Raw genomic sequence first — 14517 nt, forward strand, 5'->3', positions numbered from 1 at the left:
AGTGTATATTGAAGTCTAACAGCATGTGTGTCCTCGTCTGCATGCACAGGACAAAACCGTGTCAAGAGGTCAAACCTTTCTCTTTTTTTCTCTCCCTGAAACTGATTTTGAGAGCTCAACTGGAAGTAAAGTAACTAATAAATGCTATGTGTAATACACATACATGGCATAGGCAACATCATTTTGAAGCAACAGCTACAAAGAGTCCAAATCTACAGGAACATTCATAAAAAAAACGCCAAATAATAATAAAGATTAACTTGAGCTATACGATTCATATCATTTACTTGTGAAAAAGTAGCAACATCACAATGTATAAATACTCAATATTGTCTATAAAACATACTCAGAAGTACCAATAGTAAAAGTGGTTGTGCAGAAAAAATGGCGCCTATATTGGATATTGGATTATATCATAAACAGTACATTATGCTGGGTAGATTAACCTACTGAAAAGCACTGTACAATATCATAAACTCACTATGTTTTGTTTGTAATAACTCCACCTGCAAAGTAACTAGTCACTACTGTTGTTCAATAAAAGGACAATTTGGACGTAGAAGTTCTACCAAGTAGAAAATGAAAATACTTCAGTACAAGTACCTCAAAACTGTATTTAAGTAAATGTACTTAGTTACATTCCATCGCTGAAAGCTGCTGACTGAAGTGACCCACCTTCCCTTTTCACGGAGTGTTTAAATGATTTCCCATGTAGTGACTGTGCACAACACAGACATCTGCTGACAATAAACCTCCCCTGTGCTTCAGTTCAAAGTGGGATAAATTGCCACCAAGTGGTCGGGAGTGGATATGGTCACTGCTGTCATCCCATCACTTTTGGCCTTGTCACCACTGGATTTCCATTACGTCCACTATGATTGTTGTTGTTGATTGCAATGGTGTCACTTAGTACATTGAAATGATAACAATATGAACAGGGAGCACTTGAAAGATAAAATAAGTGCTTCACAGTCCTCATTGTGGTGTTTGAAAGGGTTCCTGGAGGAAGGAAGGAAGCAAAAGAGCTGTTTTGTTCAGGAGCAATAAGATATAATAACTTATATAAATGACCAATATTTATATATGTTAATTTGTAAGCGACATGTATGCAAATAGACATATTGTGACCCTGTCCTAAATATAATATTTGCACATGATTTGTACATTAAAAGCACCTGTTTTAATCTGTCTGACTCTGAATAATGATGGAATGAATTATTTGAGTAACAAACATTAATCAAATTAAAAAATATTGGTGGTGGTCTAGAAGAAGATTTTTTTATTTTATTTTTTTTTTTTTTTATGCTGAAATGTCCAGGCAGTGTAGCCTGTAGCTGTTTGTGTGTGTCATTAAGAAATAGATGGTGCCTGGGTAATCTTTTTTGTCCATGAAACAAAAGTATTCAAAGTAGTTTATATAGATTTGCATTGCAGAGCCTCTTAGAAATGATTAGCTCCTTTCAATCCACATTGCTTTGCCCAGAGAATATTAACTCTTATGTAGACTGATTTTAGAGATTTTCAGGGTTTTTTTTTTTTTCTTTGACAGTGTGAATATTTTATTTGTTTAGCTTTAACCCAGCACGTCTGTCAGTGAAAATACGACCGCTCAGTTTCTGCTTCTGCCTCTTTTCAGTGAACTTAAGAGCATCAAAACAAGAAAAAGACAAATTCCCGTTTTCACTGTTCCGCCATTAACTCGGACTGACCAATCGGATGTCGTGTATTCCCAAAGTGCCCGCCCCCCGCGGCTCCTGATTGGTCAGCTCCCTCCTCTATTACCTTTCATCCGCTTCTCTCTCTCCGGGGAGTAAGGTAAGCTAACTGCGAGCGTAGGAAAAGGAAAAGCTCATTACCGGCTGCTGCGAGCCAGTGAATTTTTTTTCCCCCCGGTCAGTTCATGTCTTTTTGACTGTTATCTTAGCGCAGGAAGCACAGCCGAGAGAAACAAGGACTACAGGTTGAAAACCAGCGAAGTGTCCGGGAATCAGCAGGTACGTGAAGGGGACTTTGGTAGCAGCAGGTGCATTCAGTATCGCTGCGTCTGCTCAGTTTCGGTTGTCAACTGTCAACCTGTTGGTCTCTTTTTCTTGTCAAAATGGGTTTTGTGACTACAAAATGTTTTTGTTTTGCACCTCTTCTTATAGATTTAGTTTTTAAAAGTTAGAATATGCGTCAGGAGTAAAATAAACGCCGCACTTTCCAAAACAGGCAGAAAATAAATGGTCCTTGCTGGTGGCCATGGTGACTGTTTTATCAATGCAACGTTTTGTAATATATTCAAATTTAGTAGCTATATTTTGTAATTGTTTTATATCCTGAAATGTTTAGGGCTCGCCTTTGTCGTCTGTGTGAGTTTTTAATATTTTAATCATCAAGTACACATTTTCAGTTCTTCCTATTGGTTTATAATGGATTAGAGCTTAAATGTTTTGTGTATTCATTGATTGGGAAATCCACAGGAAATGAATAATCAACAGTTTGGATAATCAATTAATTGTTTTATCTTTGAGTTTTTTGGTCTATTACAAGCAGTTCAAAATCACTTTGAAAACAATCCACAGATACTTGATGATGATGATGATGATGATGAAAATGATTGTTAGTTGCAGCTCTGTAATGGAAAGTTTGGGCTGGAGACAAACAACAACCCAAACTACTGTTATCACCACATTTATTTTCCATTACCATACTTGTGTGTGTTGTAGACTGCTTATGCAGTGTCCGTTGTTTGACGATATTGTGAGAACAACATAGCATTGTCCTTCTTTAACCATATCACCTCGCCCCAAATTGATACCTGGCCCTGAATTATGCACAGGAGGGCCTTTCTGCCTAATGACTGGCCTATGTTTTATTTAAAGTGGGAACAAAAGGCCCCACGGCTGTGGCAGGGTTGCTTAGGCGGAAACCAGACACTGGTGTTTTGTGCTGCGGCTGAAGCTGAGGCGCTCATGCAGAGCGTTGGTCAGATGGTGGGAGCAGGAAGAGCACACTGGCCTCTCTGTGCGCTGCCGCTGGATGCCCTGCTCAGGCCGCTGACCCGGCTCGACTCCACTGCACCCACGGAGTCTGACCTGGAGGCTGCAGAGAGACCCTCACAGAGACGTTAGTGCAGAGCAGACGTGCATGTAGGTGTAATGCACTCACAGACAAAAGGCAACACATGCACACAGGAACTATGCGCACAGAGGGATGCAGAGGCAAGAGAACCAAAAAGAAACACCTGTTGATCCTCAGCTCATCTAATGTTGCACTGCGTGGATACTCGTGCACCCATGGATGCTTGACACACACACACACACACACACACACACACACACACACACACACACACACACACACACATTGCGTCATAACTTGCAGCAATGCCAAAACATGCAAACATGTGGCGATACACTCGTTTGGTAATTGCGCATACTGGTGATTGAACGTGTGATACTGTAGCTTGAGTAGGTGGTGTGTGTGTTTGCAGGAAGATTAAAGAAGAAAGGAAGCCAGGAACAAAAGACGGAAGCAAATAGAGGGGCAAGCCTATAAAATAAGAGTAGGGTCACAAAGCCGTTGGCCGTGCACGTAAACTTAGACTGGGTATTGAAACATGATCCCTCTCTCTGGCTCTCTCTTCTCCTCTCCCTCTAACGTTAAAAAAAAACTGCACAGTATTGATTAGTGCTATTAAATTAATCGCTGTCTGTTTTGGGAAGCTGGTTTGGTTTTGAGTGATGTAAAAAAAAAACAAAAAAACATTTAGCTTCTTAAATGTGAATATTTTCTTTACGCCTCTATAACATCAAACTGAATGTCTTTGGCTTATGGAGAAATCATCTTGGGCTCTGGGAAACCAAACAATTAATCGATTAATCAAGAAAATAAATGCCAGATTAACCAACAGTGAAGATAGTCAGTAGTTTTAGCCCAAATATCGATGCTGTGGAGTCACGCTTCTGCAACGATACCCACAGTATGTAGACATGGGATCACATTGATTCTGCAGCAACAAGGAACCTTATGGAGGCATTTGCCAAAAATAATTACATGCTGAAATAGTAGTTTGTGGAAATGAAAGTTATCCAAATAAAGTGGCAAAAGTACATGGAACTGATACTTTATTTCAGATAAAGAAATGTAATGAACTAGCTAAACGGTAGAGAAACCTTAATCATTACCTAACACTGCTGTAATTAAATCATTATCTGCGTGTATGGTGTCAGTGTGAACTCCAGTGAAGGTGTCGGAGAAGGACAAGGATGTAGCAGGAAGGCGTCGGGGTTAGAAATCCGTTGACAGTTTGTTGGTTTCTGTTATTCTTACCTGTATTGTTTTCCCATAATGGAAGTGTGATCCTGTTATTCCACCTCTTCCTTTGTGCCCGCACAATGCGACACTTTCACTGGCATTGTTAGTTTCAGGAAAATGCGTTCTTCAAGGAAATATCTGATGTGGTGGATGGCTCATTTTAAGGGACAAGGGATTCAGTGGTGTTCAGAGGTGATTGACTCGGATTGGCTGTAATCAGATAGGAGAGAGGATTAATAAGATACCTGTTGACCACAAACATGGGAGTTAGCATGATGTAACTACAAATCATCCCTTTGTGTTTGTGTTTGTGAGGTACTGCTACAAACTTTTGTGACCAAAGTCCTTCAGACCTGTTATCATCAAGGGTTAGATGGGAAATAAAGTCAGACTATTCAGGGTATTATGTCATGCAAGTGCCTGCATATTTTAGAAATGGTATCATAGTGATGCTATAAAATAATTAACTGCAGTTTGCTTGGAGGCTAGTTAGCATAAGGTGAAAGCTTAAGATAACTTTGCCAACGCTGATAAGATGATGGTCGGGTCAGGGTAAATGATTTGATTATGTAGAGTACGAGCATCGAAGAGGAAGAAAGAACGCTGCCAAAGATGCCATATTCAAGTTAAAAATTCCCCACTGGATTAATAAGTAATACATAAACTGCGGTTGTTGTAACTAGCAGGCATGTTGTGAATGGAAACATTAATAGGGAAGTTTTACTGTAACATTACATCATTATGGTAGAACTTGAGCTAATCGATGAGTGTTCATGTGTGTGTAGATTTTTCTTTTTTTGAGGTAGCTGCATATGTGAAGGTGATGGAGTTCAGTACAAGGAGAACTGTTGGCATCGCCATCATGTCCATCATCACAGTAAAGACTTTCCTCTTGCATATAATGGCTCTTGTATAGAGATTACAAGCATTGCATTTGCGTTTTCAGCGTATTGTTTTAGAAAAAGCAACCCACTGTATGGCCAGTGAATTATTGTAGTGAAGCATTCAGGAGCCAAAGAGTCAGATATTTCCCCCCAGGTTTTTGTGAAGAGCGAAACAGAACTGTAAGGAGAGTGAATATTGGATTTATTTTCATTAGGCGGCCAGAAACACGACTTCATTTGAATGCTAATGTTGCTCTATGTCAGCTGGATGTGTAAACATGCCTCTGTTTGCTAAAAGGTTTGTCATATTAGCTTACAAGGGGATAATTTGTCAGTGTTGTATCTACAGGTTATTTCATTCCAAGCGGCCCCAAACATCCGTTTCTGCAACTTTTTGCAACTGATTGAAGTTTTGTACTGATTTATTGTTAAAGCACGACAGAGGGCTCCAGTGAATTATTTCCAGGATGTGGACATATTCCCCCTCTTGTTCTTCATTTTCGCCACCGCCAGGACTCCTTTCCTCCTCCCCTGACTGACATTCCAAACATTGCGGGTGTCCCCCTCAGAGCGAACGCCAAGCCAGGAAGCACATGGGTTCATTTCAGAACGCTTCATGTTTGTGTAACATTGGCAAAACTATTCCCACCACAATCCGGTCCCTTTCCCAGCCTTCTGTCTCAGTTGTTGCTAGACCCTGGGGCCTTTTTTTTTTACCTGGGTTTGACCACTCACTGGTCTGCAGCGATGACTTATTGTCAGATCCTTTGTCTTTTGTCAGAGGGACAGAGAGGCCTCCTCAGGTCCGATGGATGAGAAGGAGACAAATGGCAGACAGAGGTTATCACTGGCTAATACGAGACCCCCTGAGGGCAGGCTGGAAAGTGTGTACGGTTATGTGTGTCTGTCTGCCTATTCAGGTTATCTGACAGGACCACACCTACACTATTGTATCGCCCTATAGGACCCTCACTGGGATTCGGCAGTGTCAAATGTCATGTGGGTATGTGTGTGTCACGTATTTGTATTGACGGCTTTTTTAAATATAGCTACCTTTCCCTACTTTTTTGGGAAATATAGATGGATAGGAAGTACTATTGTAGCAGCAACACACTGCAAAGACAATAAACAAGACTCTTAAATGTCGGCAGTATTTTTAAAAAATCTGAGTACATTCATAGATTAGTTAACGTTGCGCTGTGGAGTTAATCAAAGTTATGTGTAAATTCAGTGTTACCTTCCCTAACCATGTATCATTGAGGTCTACTAAACATTGATTGTATTTCTTAGCAACCATTTGCAAACCCGTACCTGAACCCTGCATTGTCTACATCCATGTCTAACAGTCTTTTCTGGCCTTTTCTGCTGCATATTTTGGCGTGTTACGACGACTGGAGGTCTAAAACTCCACAGGGTGCCTTTTTCAGTGATTGTAAGAGACACACACACTTTTTATTTCAGGATTATAAAAAATAATAGTAAATACAGTTTTACTTAGTCAGCCATTATTCAGTCATCATTAAATTTGAACAAATGATGTTCTAAAGTCATTGGTTTGTCACAATGGCAGAATGACAGTAATGCCAACTGCAGAAACTCCATCAGGAAAAAACAATTCAAATCCAAATCAAAGCCACACTGCTTGGCTTAAGTGCAAAAACATCTCTGCACTGATCACAGATTATGGCTTTAAAGATTTAATATGCTGTTGAAAAAGGGGGTCTATAAAGAGCGTCAGAGAGGAAGAATAAGAGTTTTTTCTTTTTTACAGAGCAGCCCTGCGTCCTTTTGTTTGTGTGGTTTGAGAGAGTAAAGAAAGGCAAACAGACTACGGTGTGGTTGTACTGTACCTCCATAATACACCGTGGTAACAGGCCTGCTGGAGGGCCTTCTCATATTTCATAGCCCCTGATGAAAAGGTGTGGGTGAGGGGCTGTCACTGAGACTTGAGCCGCCCACAGACGCAGTAATACGGCTGTGATATTGACTAATAAAAGAGGTATTTACAGCTGTCTGACATGGCTGGAAGTAGAGGCTTGATGTCTTTGTGCGTGTGTGTCCAGTCAGGTCTGGGATGGCCTCGACACCTGGGCTGTGACTTGGTTATAGGGGGATATTTTTTCCAGTTTCTGAAGTAAAACAACTTAATAAATAAATATTAGTTGAAAAGCAGCAGTTATTTAGATAAAATGACACAGTTTTAAGTCATTTAGGGTTGCAATGATCAATAGATTTGTTGATCATCTGCAATTGATTTGATAATTGATATAAAGATTTTTTAGAAAGTCTTACCACCTCTAGTTCCAGCCTTTCAAATGAGAAGGTTTGTTGCTTTTCTTTGTTTTATATGATTTTGAACTGAATATCTGTAACATCTTAACCCTTTAACGTTCTGCTCAACCATATGGTAGAGCACATTTTGACTCACTATATCTTATTGAAAACATGTTTTACTTACGACATCTCAACCGTTTGGTAGAGGCCAATATTTAAAAAAATGTGGGATCTGCTCATAAAAAAACATTGATTTTTGTAATTAGTGCCCCAAGGAAATAAAATATATAAAGAATACATTTTTTCATTGCTTTTTTTCTTGGTGAGGACGTTAAAGGGTTAAAATGTCACTGCAGTCTCTGAGGAGTTCTTATGGACATTTTCTCACTATTTTCTGATATTTAATAGACGATTAATTGAAAAAATAATCAGCTAATCCCAAATGAAAATACAGTTATTTTCAACACAGTTGTTTTAAATATTGTCTGCCAATTCTGATGCTATTTAGCATCCAGCCTGACTGACTCCCTTTGGACCTTTTGAGGCTGATAATCTACCAACTGCATAGAACGAGCCACAAAATCAGGAGAAAAATGTAAAACAAATGTAAAACTTGCATTCAGCAAAAACATACAGTTATATATGAAACGGCCAAATAGCAGTGGAAGTGAAAATACTGAATTGAGTGCAGGGATATGTTTTTCATGTTAAATGGCTTGGCGTCATAGGAAAGAGTAATGTTCCCCCCGGTAGTCACACCAATGCTTCCTCAGGCAGCACCACACCTGACCACAGCACTCCATTTTTCTCTGCCAGGTTACAAAGTCCAGAGTGTGTTGCACTGTTTTCTGCTGAAGTGTAATCTCTGTGTGATTTATTTTACAGCCTCCACCCCCTCTTACTCGCCCCCCCCCATCCTCCCCCCCTCCTCTGAGGTAGGAAACCTGCGCTGCCAGCAGTAAAAAGAGCCCATTGTGATCAGCTCCCCAAAATTAACCACGGTGGCAGCCTCGGTGCTGGGAAACACAATGGAGATTAGAGATCACTTGACTCCTGAGCGTGATGATCAGTACTATTAGGTTTCTGTATGTGTTTCAAAAGCAGGGCAATTAAATGTTAAATTGTTTCATCTCGGCATAGGATCTCGCCATACAATGGGAGATCCTCTACAGAGTACAGTCTATAGCTGGAGGTGGAGGTGGGACTCTGCAATTATCAGCACATTAGAAACACATTAGTTTTTTCAATGTGTTCTGTGGTCAAATGTACTGAGATGGAGGTGGGATGACCACAAAATCACGATTCACGTGGTAACAGTGCTGCGAGCTAACAAAGAACTTCTGTATTCTGGACTGAATAATAGTTTTCTTTTTCATTGTTTCATTATTTCTTTATTATATAGCTCTCTGCAGCATAAAGCAAACTTCCCAGAGGAAATGGGCTTACTCGGGATTACTCAGTTTGAGAGACTTATCAGCCTGTTCAGGGAGAAATTGTTGGCTGTGTTACATTGATCATCTGCTTTATAATGGCCTGAGGAATGACAAAACTAGCTAAATGCTAACTCAGCGTCCACATGGAGCAGATTAATTAAATCTCAAAAGCTGTACGTGCTTTAATGCAAGAAATATTTTTCCTGTCAATGATGAGGGTGAAGGAAGTACTTATTATTATAACTGCAGTGTGATTTTGAGAATGTAGGCTAGCTGCAGTTTATACGGGACGTGTGCATGGAAAACTCATTAAGACACATGTTGAAAGCTAAGATCCTTACACTTTAAAATTTAAACCTGCAGTTTTGCTCTCCGAGCACAAGCTGTCCACTAAATCAAATTTATTCTAGGCTCATTTTACAGAGAAATCCCCCTGTAGACTTGATATGGAGATTGAGAGACTGAGAAGCTGGAGGGAGAAAATACATTTCTTGTTAGTCAGAGGTTTGGCTCAAAGAGAGCCAACTCACTTATACTCTCCCTTTTGTGTTTATGGTGCCAAAATGAAGACTTTTTATAGTTATGATGGATACAAAGGCTCTGTTGAAATACATGTTCATTTAATGATATTGTCTGGTCAGGGGTCATCCTGAATAATTGATTTTCTAATCTTAATGCTGAGTGAGTTCTTATTCGCATTGGTTTTGGATAACATTTAGATCCTTCTAATACTTGTTGTTAGTTTATATATATATATATAGTATATATATATATATATATATTATAGTCCACTCCAGTGAGGATATTTCAGCAGTTCTGCACATAAATTTAAAAGCTCGGGCCATCAGAAAAAGCTGGTTTGGCTAAATCTGATACATGGAGAGATGTGAGCAAGCCATCTGTTATTTTGTTCTCCATGGGTTTTTTCTCCATATCAAATTGTGCCTCACAACGTAGGAGGCAAAATGTTTGCTGTGGTCTGCTCTGGACCAATCAGTTAAAATTTTGTAGGCGTCTAAATCAGCATCTGCCTTCAGGTTAAATTTCCCTGATGGCTGGATACCCAAAGTATGTTTTGACAAAAGCACTTATTAAGACAAATGGAGACCCAAAGTCTGGCGTGAAGTGATCTCTGAACAGTAACTGTGAAAGCAGCAGGTTGCTTTGACCCAGTTTGTTTTTTTTTAAATGTGTTTCACAGTGATGTTTCACAACTCAACCACATAAATAAAAGCAAAGTAAATATTTATCTTTCATTCAGACTGCCAATTAGCAAAGTAGATATGAAACTCCAATCGCAAATGCTGGAATTCGTCCTTCCCTGTTGGAAAGCTACTCCTCTCACGTGCTTTAACTCTTGTCCATGTCTGAGAAATGAGTGGGAAACAGAAGTGTAAATAGAGGAGAAAGAGACAGTGAGATTTGATCCCAGGCTGTAGAGGCCAAAGAGTTTAGAAGAACAGTAATAAGAGTGTCTCTGCATGTAAGCACACCTGTTGCCCACAAGACATCCTTATCTTGATCTGCGTTAATTATCGATCATCACTTCCACTTAGTTTAATCTGCTCGGTCTGTCAGGGTGGATGCTCCTCATAATTTGCACGCTCGCTGTGTGAAAGCAGAAATTTGGAGAATGTTGGCCACTGTTTGATTTCACCTGATATTTGGAGTCTGACCTGGCAGATCACAGTCGGTGAGCACACGCTCTTCAAGTAGATTAAAAATCTTCTTTCTTAAGAATATGCCTCGGTCAGATCTGTTGTTGACTTCGGCAGCAGCCATGTTTGGGCCATGTTGGTGGGGGGGGGGGGGGGGGGAGTGAATGTCAACCGTTCGCCCTCACACAGTTTCTCTGTCTGCCTGGCGGGCTCTTTTGCAATTCAAATCCCTGTTGCAACACTGAGCAAATGTTTCCTTGTCCTGCCGCCGCTGCTCTACAGGGCAGCGTATCGTGTATCTGGACTGTCCTTTTCATGCTCCTTAAAGCATCTTGGCTGGTATGAAAGGAGCGATCAGAGGCATGTCTGTTCACTTTCATCATGCCATATTAGATGGGCGGACAGTGTCCCAGTTTCTCACACCTCATCCTATTTATCCTCACATTTCTTTGGTTTCTCCTTCCTCACCGCACATGATGTCATATCAGACTTTGTGTTTATGCTGCTCCTCGTTGAGCAAGAGGCATGTTATTCAACTGGTCACCCATTGAAATGACCCCAAGGATTCATGACTGAAATTTGCTCTGCCTATTGTGTTTTTTTCTGTGTGAATAGAAGAAGAATTAACATAAAATGGGTTCTGCTGTTTGTTAGTGTATGTTAGGGTTAGTATACTAAGGCGGTTTGTATACTGTTTTTTTTATGGTGGTTTTTTTAGTCATTTTGGTTGATTAGAGCACTTTAGGTCCGAGATCAACAAACTTGATGTATCAGCCATAATGAAATAGATGCAACAGAAAAGGATGTGTAAACTTTGGACAAAGACAATGCACCTCCAACAGCCTTTTTCACAGAGTTCGCCTGATTAGGACTCTTTACTAAGGGTAATTATAATTGTAACATGTTAATTATAACGCGTCGTAATAGCGGTATATACGGAGCAGTAGCTTCGTATTAGCATACAGACACGAGATTGGTATCAACTCTTACTTAACTCTCAGCAAGAGGGCAAATAACTGTTTGTTCCAAAATGTCTAACTGTCTAACTATTCCTTTAAAGGCCCTGCACACCCTTGGTATATACGCCCCCCACAGGTGGTTTTACGTGGACTGATTTTATCGCTTCTCAGAACTGTGTCAGTGTGTACAGGGTGTGTTTGACTGACGTCTCCCTGACTCATGCGATTGTTTTTTTTTTTGCACCACTTAGGCTCGGAAACATCACACCTTCATCATTTTTCTGTTGCAGTCAGACCACATTTCACCTTTCAGGCAGACGCTTTGACGTGTCAAAGCAGGAAAAGCACAGGCGTAAATAGTAGCATTAACGATGGCTCCATTCCAGTTTGACCTTTTCAGGGAATGGATAACATTTGTTGTATTTCCCATCCTGGTTGGCTCCAATTGACGGCATATTTTGTAGACCGTCTTAATCTGAACTTTATCGCTTTTGAGATATCACTTTGTTGTTGTTATTTAAAATTGTTATTAACATACATTTAATCACAATCCTTTGTTATGATGGTTTATCGCCCTACCCTAGTATGAACAATCTTTTTTTTTTTTTTGGATTTGAACCATCCCACTCCTTCCCAACCTCAAGAGCCTTTTGATTTTGCATGTCAAAGACAAATCAGTTTCCATCATTGACCCATAGACCTTGTCCTGGAATGCAGGGCCCTTAACAAATGCAATGTATGGTAGCTGGCCAGCTGGACTGCCACTTTGCTTAATGCCTTAGTCTTGCTGTGTATGTTTGGTAGCAGTGGGAGAATGTATTAACTGGAATGTTTTTTTTTTTCCTTCAAAACTAGTCCCTGTATAGCTTCCATTACATTCTGTGGTCAAAAAAATGTCAATTCATTGGCTGTAATTGCCTCACATTAGATGGATCTAGGGGAGCAATAAGGCCAGACGAGGAATGCTGTTGTCTTGGAGCTCAGCAGGTCATTTAGTACTGTAACCTGACTTTGGCCACTCCAGGAGGTTGAACGATTACAGGCGGGGGAAACACCCAGTTCTAATTATGTAGTCTCACTGTCTCAAAGTGAACAGGATAGTGTGTTGATGTATAGTCTTAGGATTTGTGTGGCTGCAGAAGGATAGGGATAAAGTGTAGCCTGTTTTCCCATGAAAGACGTTGGTGTGCAATATCTGAATAACCCGAGGCTATCGTTGAGTGCTTCCATCTGTACCAGCTATAAATTGATGAAATGATGTCTGAAGAAGGCCCTAGTGGAGTTAGATGAATTGAACTACTAAATCTAAGGTCTACTCTGTCACTTTGCTATTGCTAAACACTTATTGACAATTCATGCGTTCATGATTGGTGCTTAGGCGTCTGCAGAAATCGCCCTTGGCACGCTGTTAATTTGGCACTTCTTCCCTTGTATATCCCTGAGGATTAAATATCTAATGTCGTTATGTAATGGGTATTGAGACTAAAACTTGTGTTATAATAAAGCCTCATGATCAGGATGTCTTAATGAAAAGGACATCCAGGACAGTTTTTTTTTTTCTCCCCAGGTTAATGGATAATGAAAATTATATTAGTGGATGATGTTATTTGCAGCTCTACTTCTAGGAAATCTTAACTTTCTTTTTACACTAATACCCCCCTGCAACAAGGCACCACGTTGCTCTTTTGAATGTAGCCCCACAGGTTTTTATTCCTGTGATCTTCCTGAGTCCTACCAGGAAGTGTCCTGCTGACTATCCTCTTATCAGGTATACGCACCTGCTGTCTGCGCAGGGTAATAGGAGGCTGGTGAGATCATTGCACAGATCTATATCAGTTATATAAGTGATATTTGAATACAGCAGTGTGCTCATTAACCTTTTTAGCACAAATGACACTATTTAGAAGACATACCATAGAATTTAAAAGCGTTATGCATTTCGTGAACAAACCTTGCTATATGTCCAACTTGGAACCAGAGGACAAATGATGCCAGTGGAAGTAACGACTGATTTAACTGATAATTTAATGCTGTACCTGTACCTGCCCTACCTCCTTATCACACACATTCCTTGTCATGTGCCTTTATCAAACAACCAAACCAGCCAGCCAGTGATAGGCATCAAGGGTCAGATTGCCATGCTGCCATAAAGTGTCAGGGGTTTGGTCTTCTAGATATGGTCTCCATACTTACCCAGTGCAGATAGTAGATTGTTTTATTGTTTGATTTTTATATTGTGTGAAATTGCCTGGCTCACTGTCACTTTCTCTTTTTTTCATGGGAACCAGAGATTGCATAACAAAAGCATAAACACTGTCACTGTCTGCTGTTTTTCACCACACTTTTTAACTAGACTTAAGAGCCAGCAATAATGCAGTAAACCATTCTGTAAAGCTGTACTTAGGCACAGTGGTGCTTTGAGCTAAATGCTAAGGTTAGCATGCTAGCATGCTCACAGTGACACTGCTAATGTGCTGATGTTTAGCAAGTCACATGTTTCCTTTGTTTACTATATTAGTTTAGCATGTTAACCTGCTAATATCTACTAATTAGTGCTAAACACAAAGCATGTCAGCTAAGACTGATTTTTATGTGTCATTAGTCTTACAGGTGTCAGAGGAAAAGTCAGGGCACCACCAAAGTCTTTAGGATCTATCGCCTGGGAACCATGAATGTCTGTCCTGTATTTTGCCCCAATACATCTCATCTATGTTGCGGTATTTCACTGCATAAGTACAAACTTTGACCTGCTGTTGGCATGATCAAAATAAATAATTAAAAATTCACCTATGCATCATTTCCTCTGCGTAGCTGTAGACAGTAAAGACAAAATGAATTTTGTGACGGTTCCCATCATCTCAGTATCAGTATAGAAATAGAAGAGTTGCTCAGGCTGAAGTAAAATGAATATACCATAGAATTAACTGACAACTCTTCATTACTAAGTTACAACTAGCACAAGTTGAAAATCAAAGGTTGATACAGCGATAGATCCAATGAGATCCTCAGA

The 14517-nt window shown here is 40.0% G+C and overlaps 1 protein-coding gene across 3 annotated transcripts in view; it reads left to right on the forward strand.

Annotated features, from left to right (window-relative positions):
• Positions 1-1924: 1924 nt before the first annotated feature.
• The window catches only part of shroom1 (shroom family member 1), a 32459-nt gene continuing 19866 nt past the window's right edge, over positions 1925-14517 (forward strand). For 2 of the 3 annotated variants that reach the window (XM_070843714.1, XM_070843717.1), the window contains exon 1: positions 1925-1994. The gene's annotated coding sequence lies outside the window, so the exon portion shown is untranslated. Of the gene's footprint in view, positions 1995-14182; positions 14225-14517 lie in introns of those variants that run through there. The other variant, XM_070843715.1, reaches the window with a different exon arrangement.

The sequence above is a fragment of the Pempheris klunzingeri genome, chromosome 14, assembly GCF_042242105.1.
Source record: "Pempheris klunzingeri isolate RE-2024b chromosome 14, fPemKlu1.hap1, whole genome shotgun sequence".
Taxonomy (NCBI): domain Eukaryota; kingdom Metazoa; phylum Chordata; class Actinopteri; order Acropomatiformes; family Pempheridae; genus Pempheris; species Pempheris klunzingeri.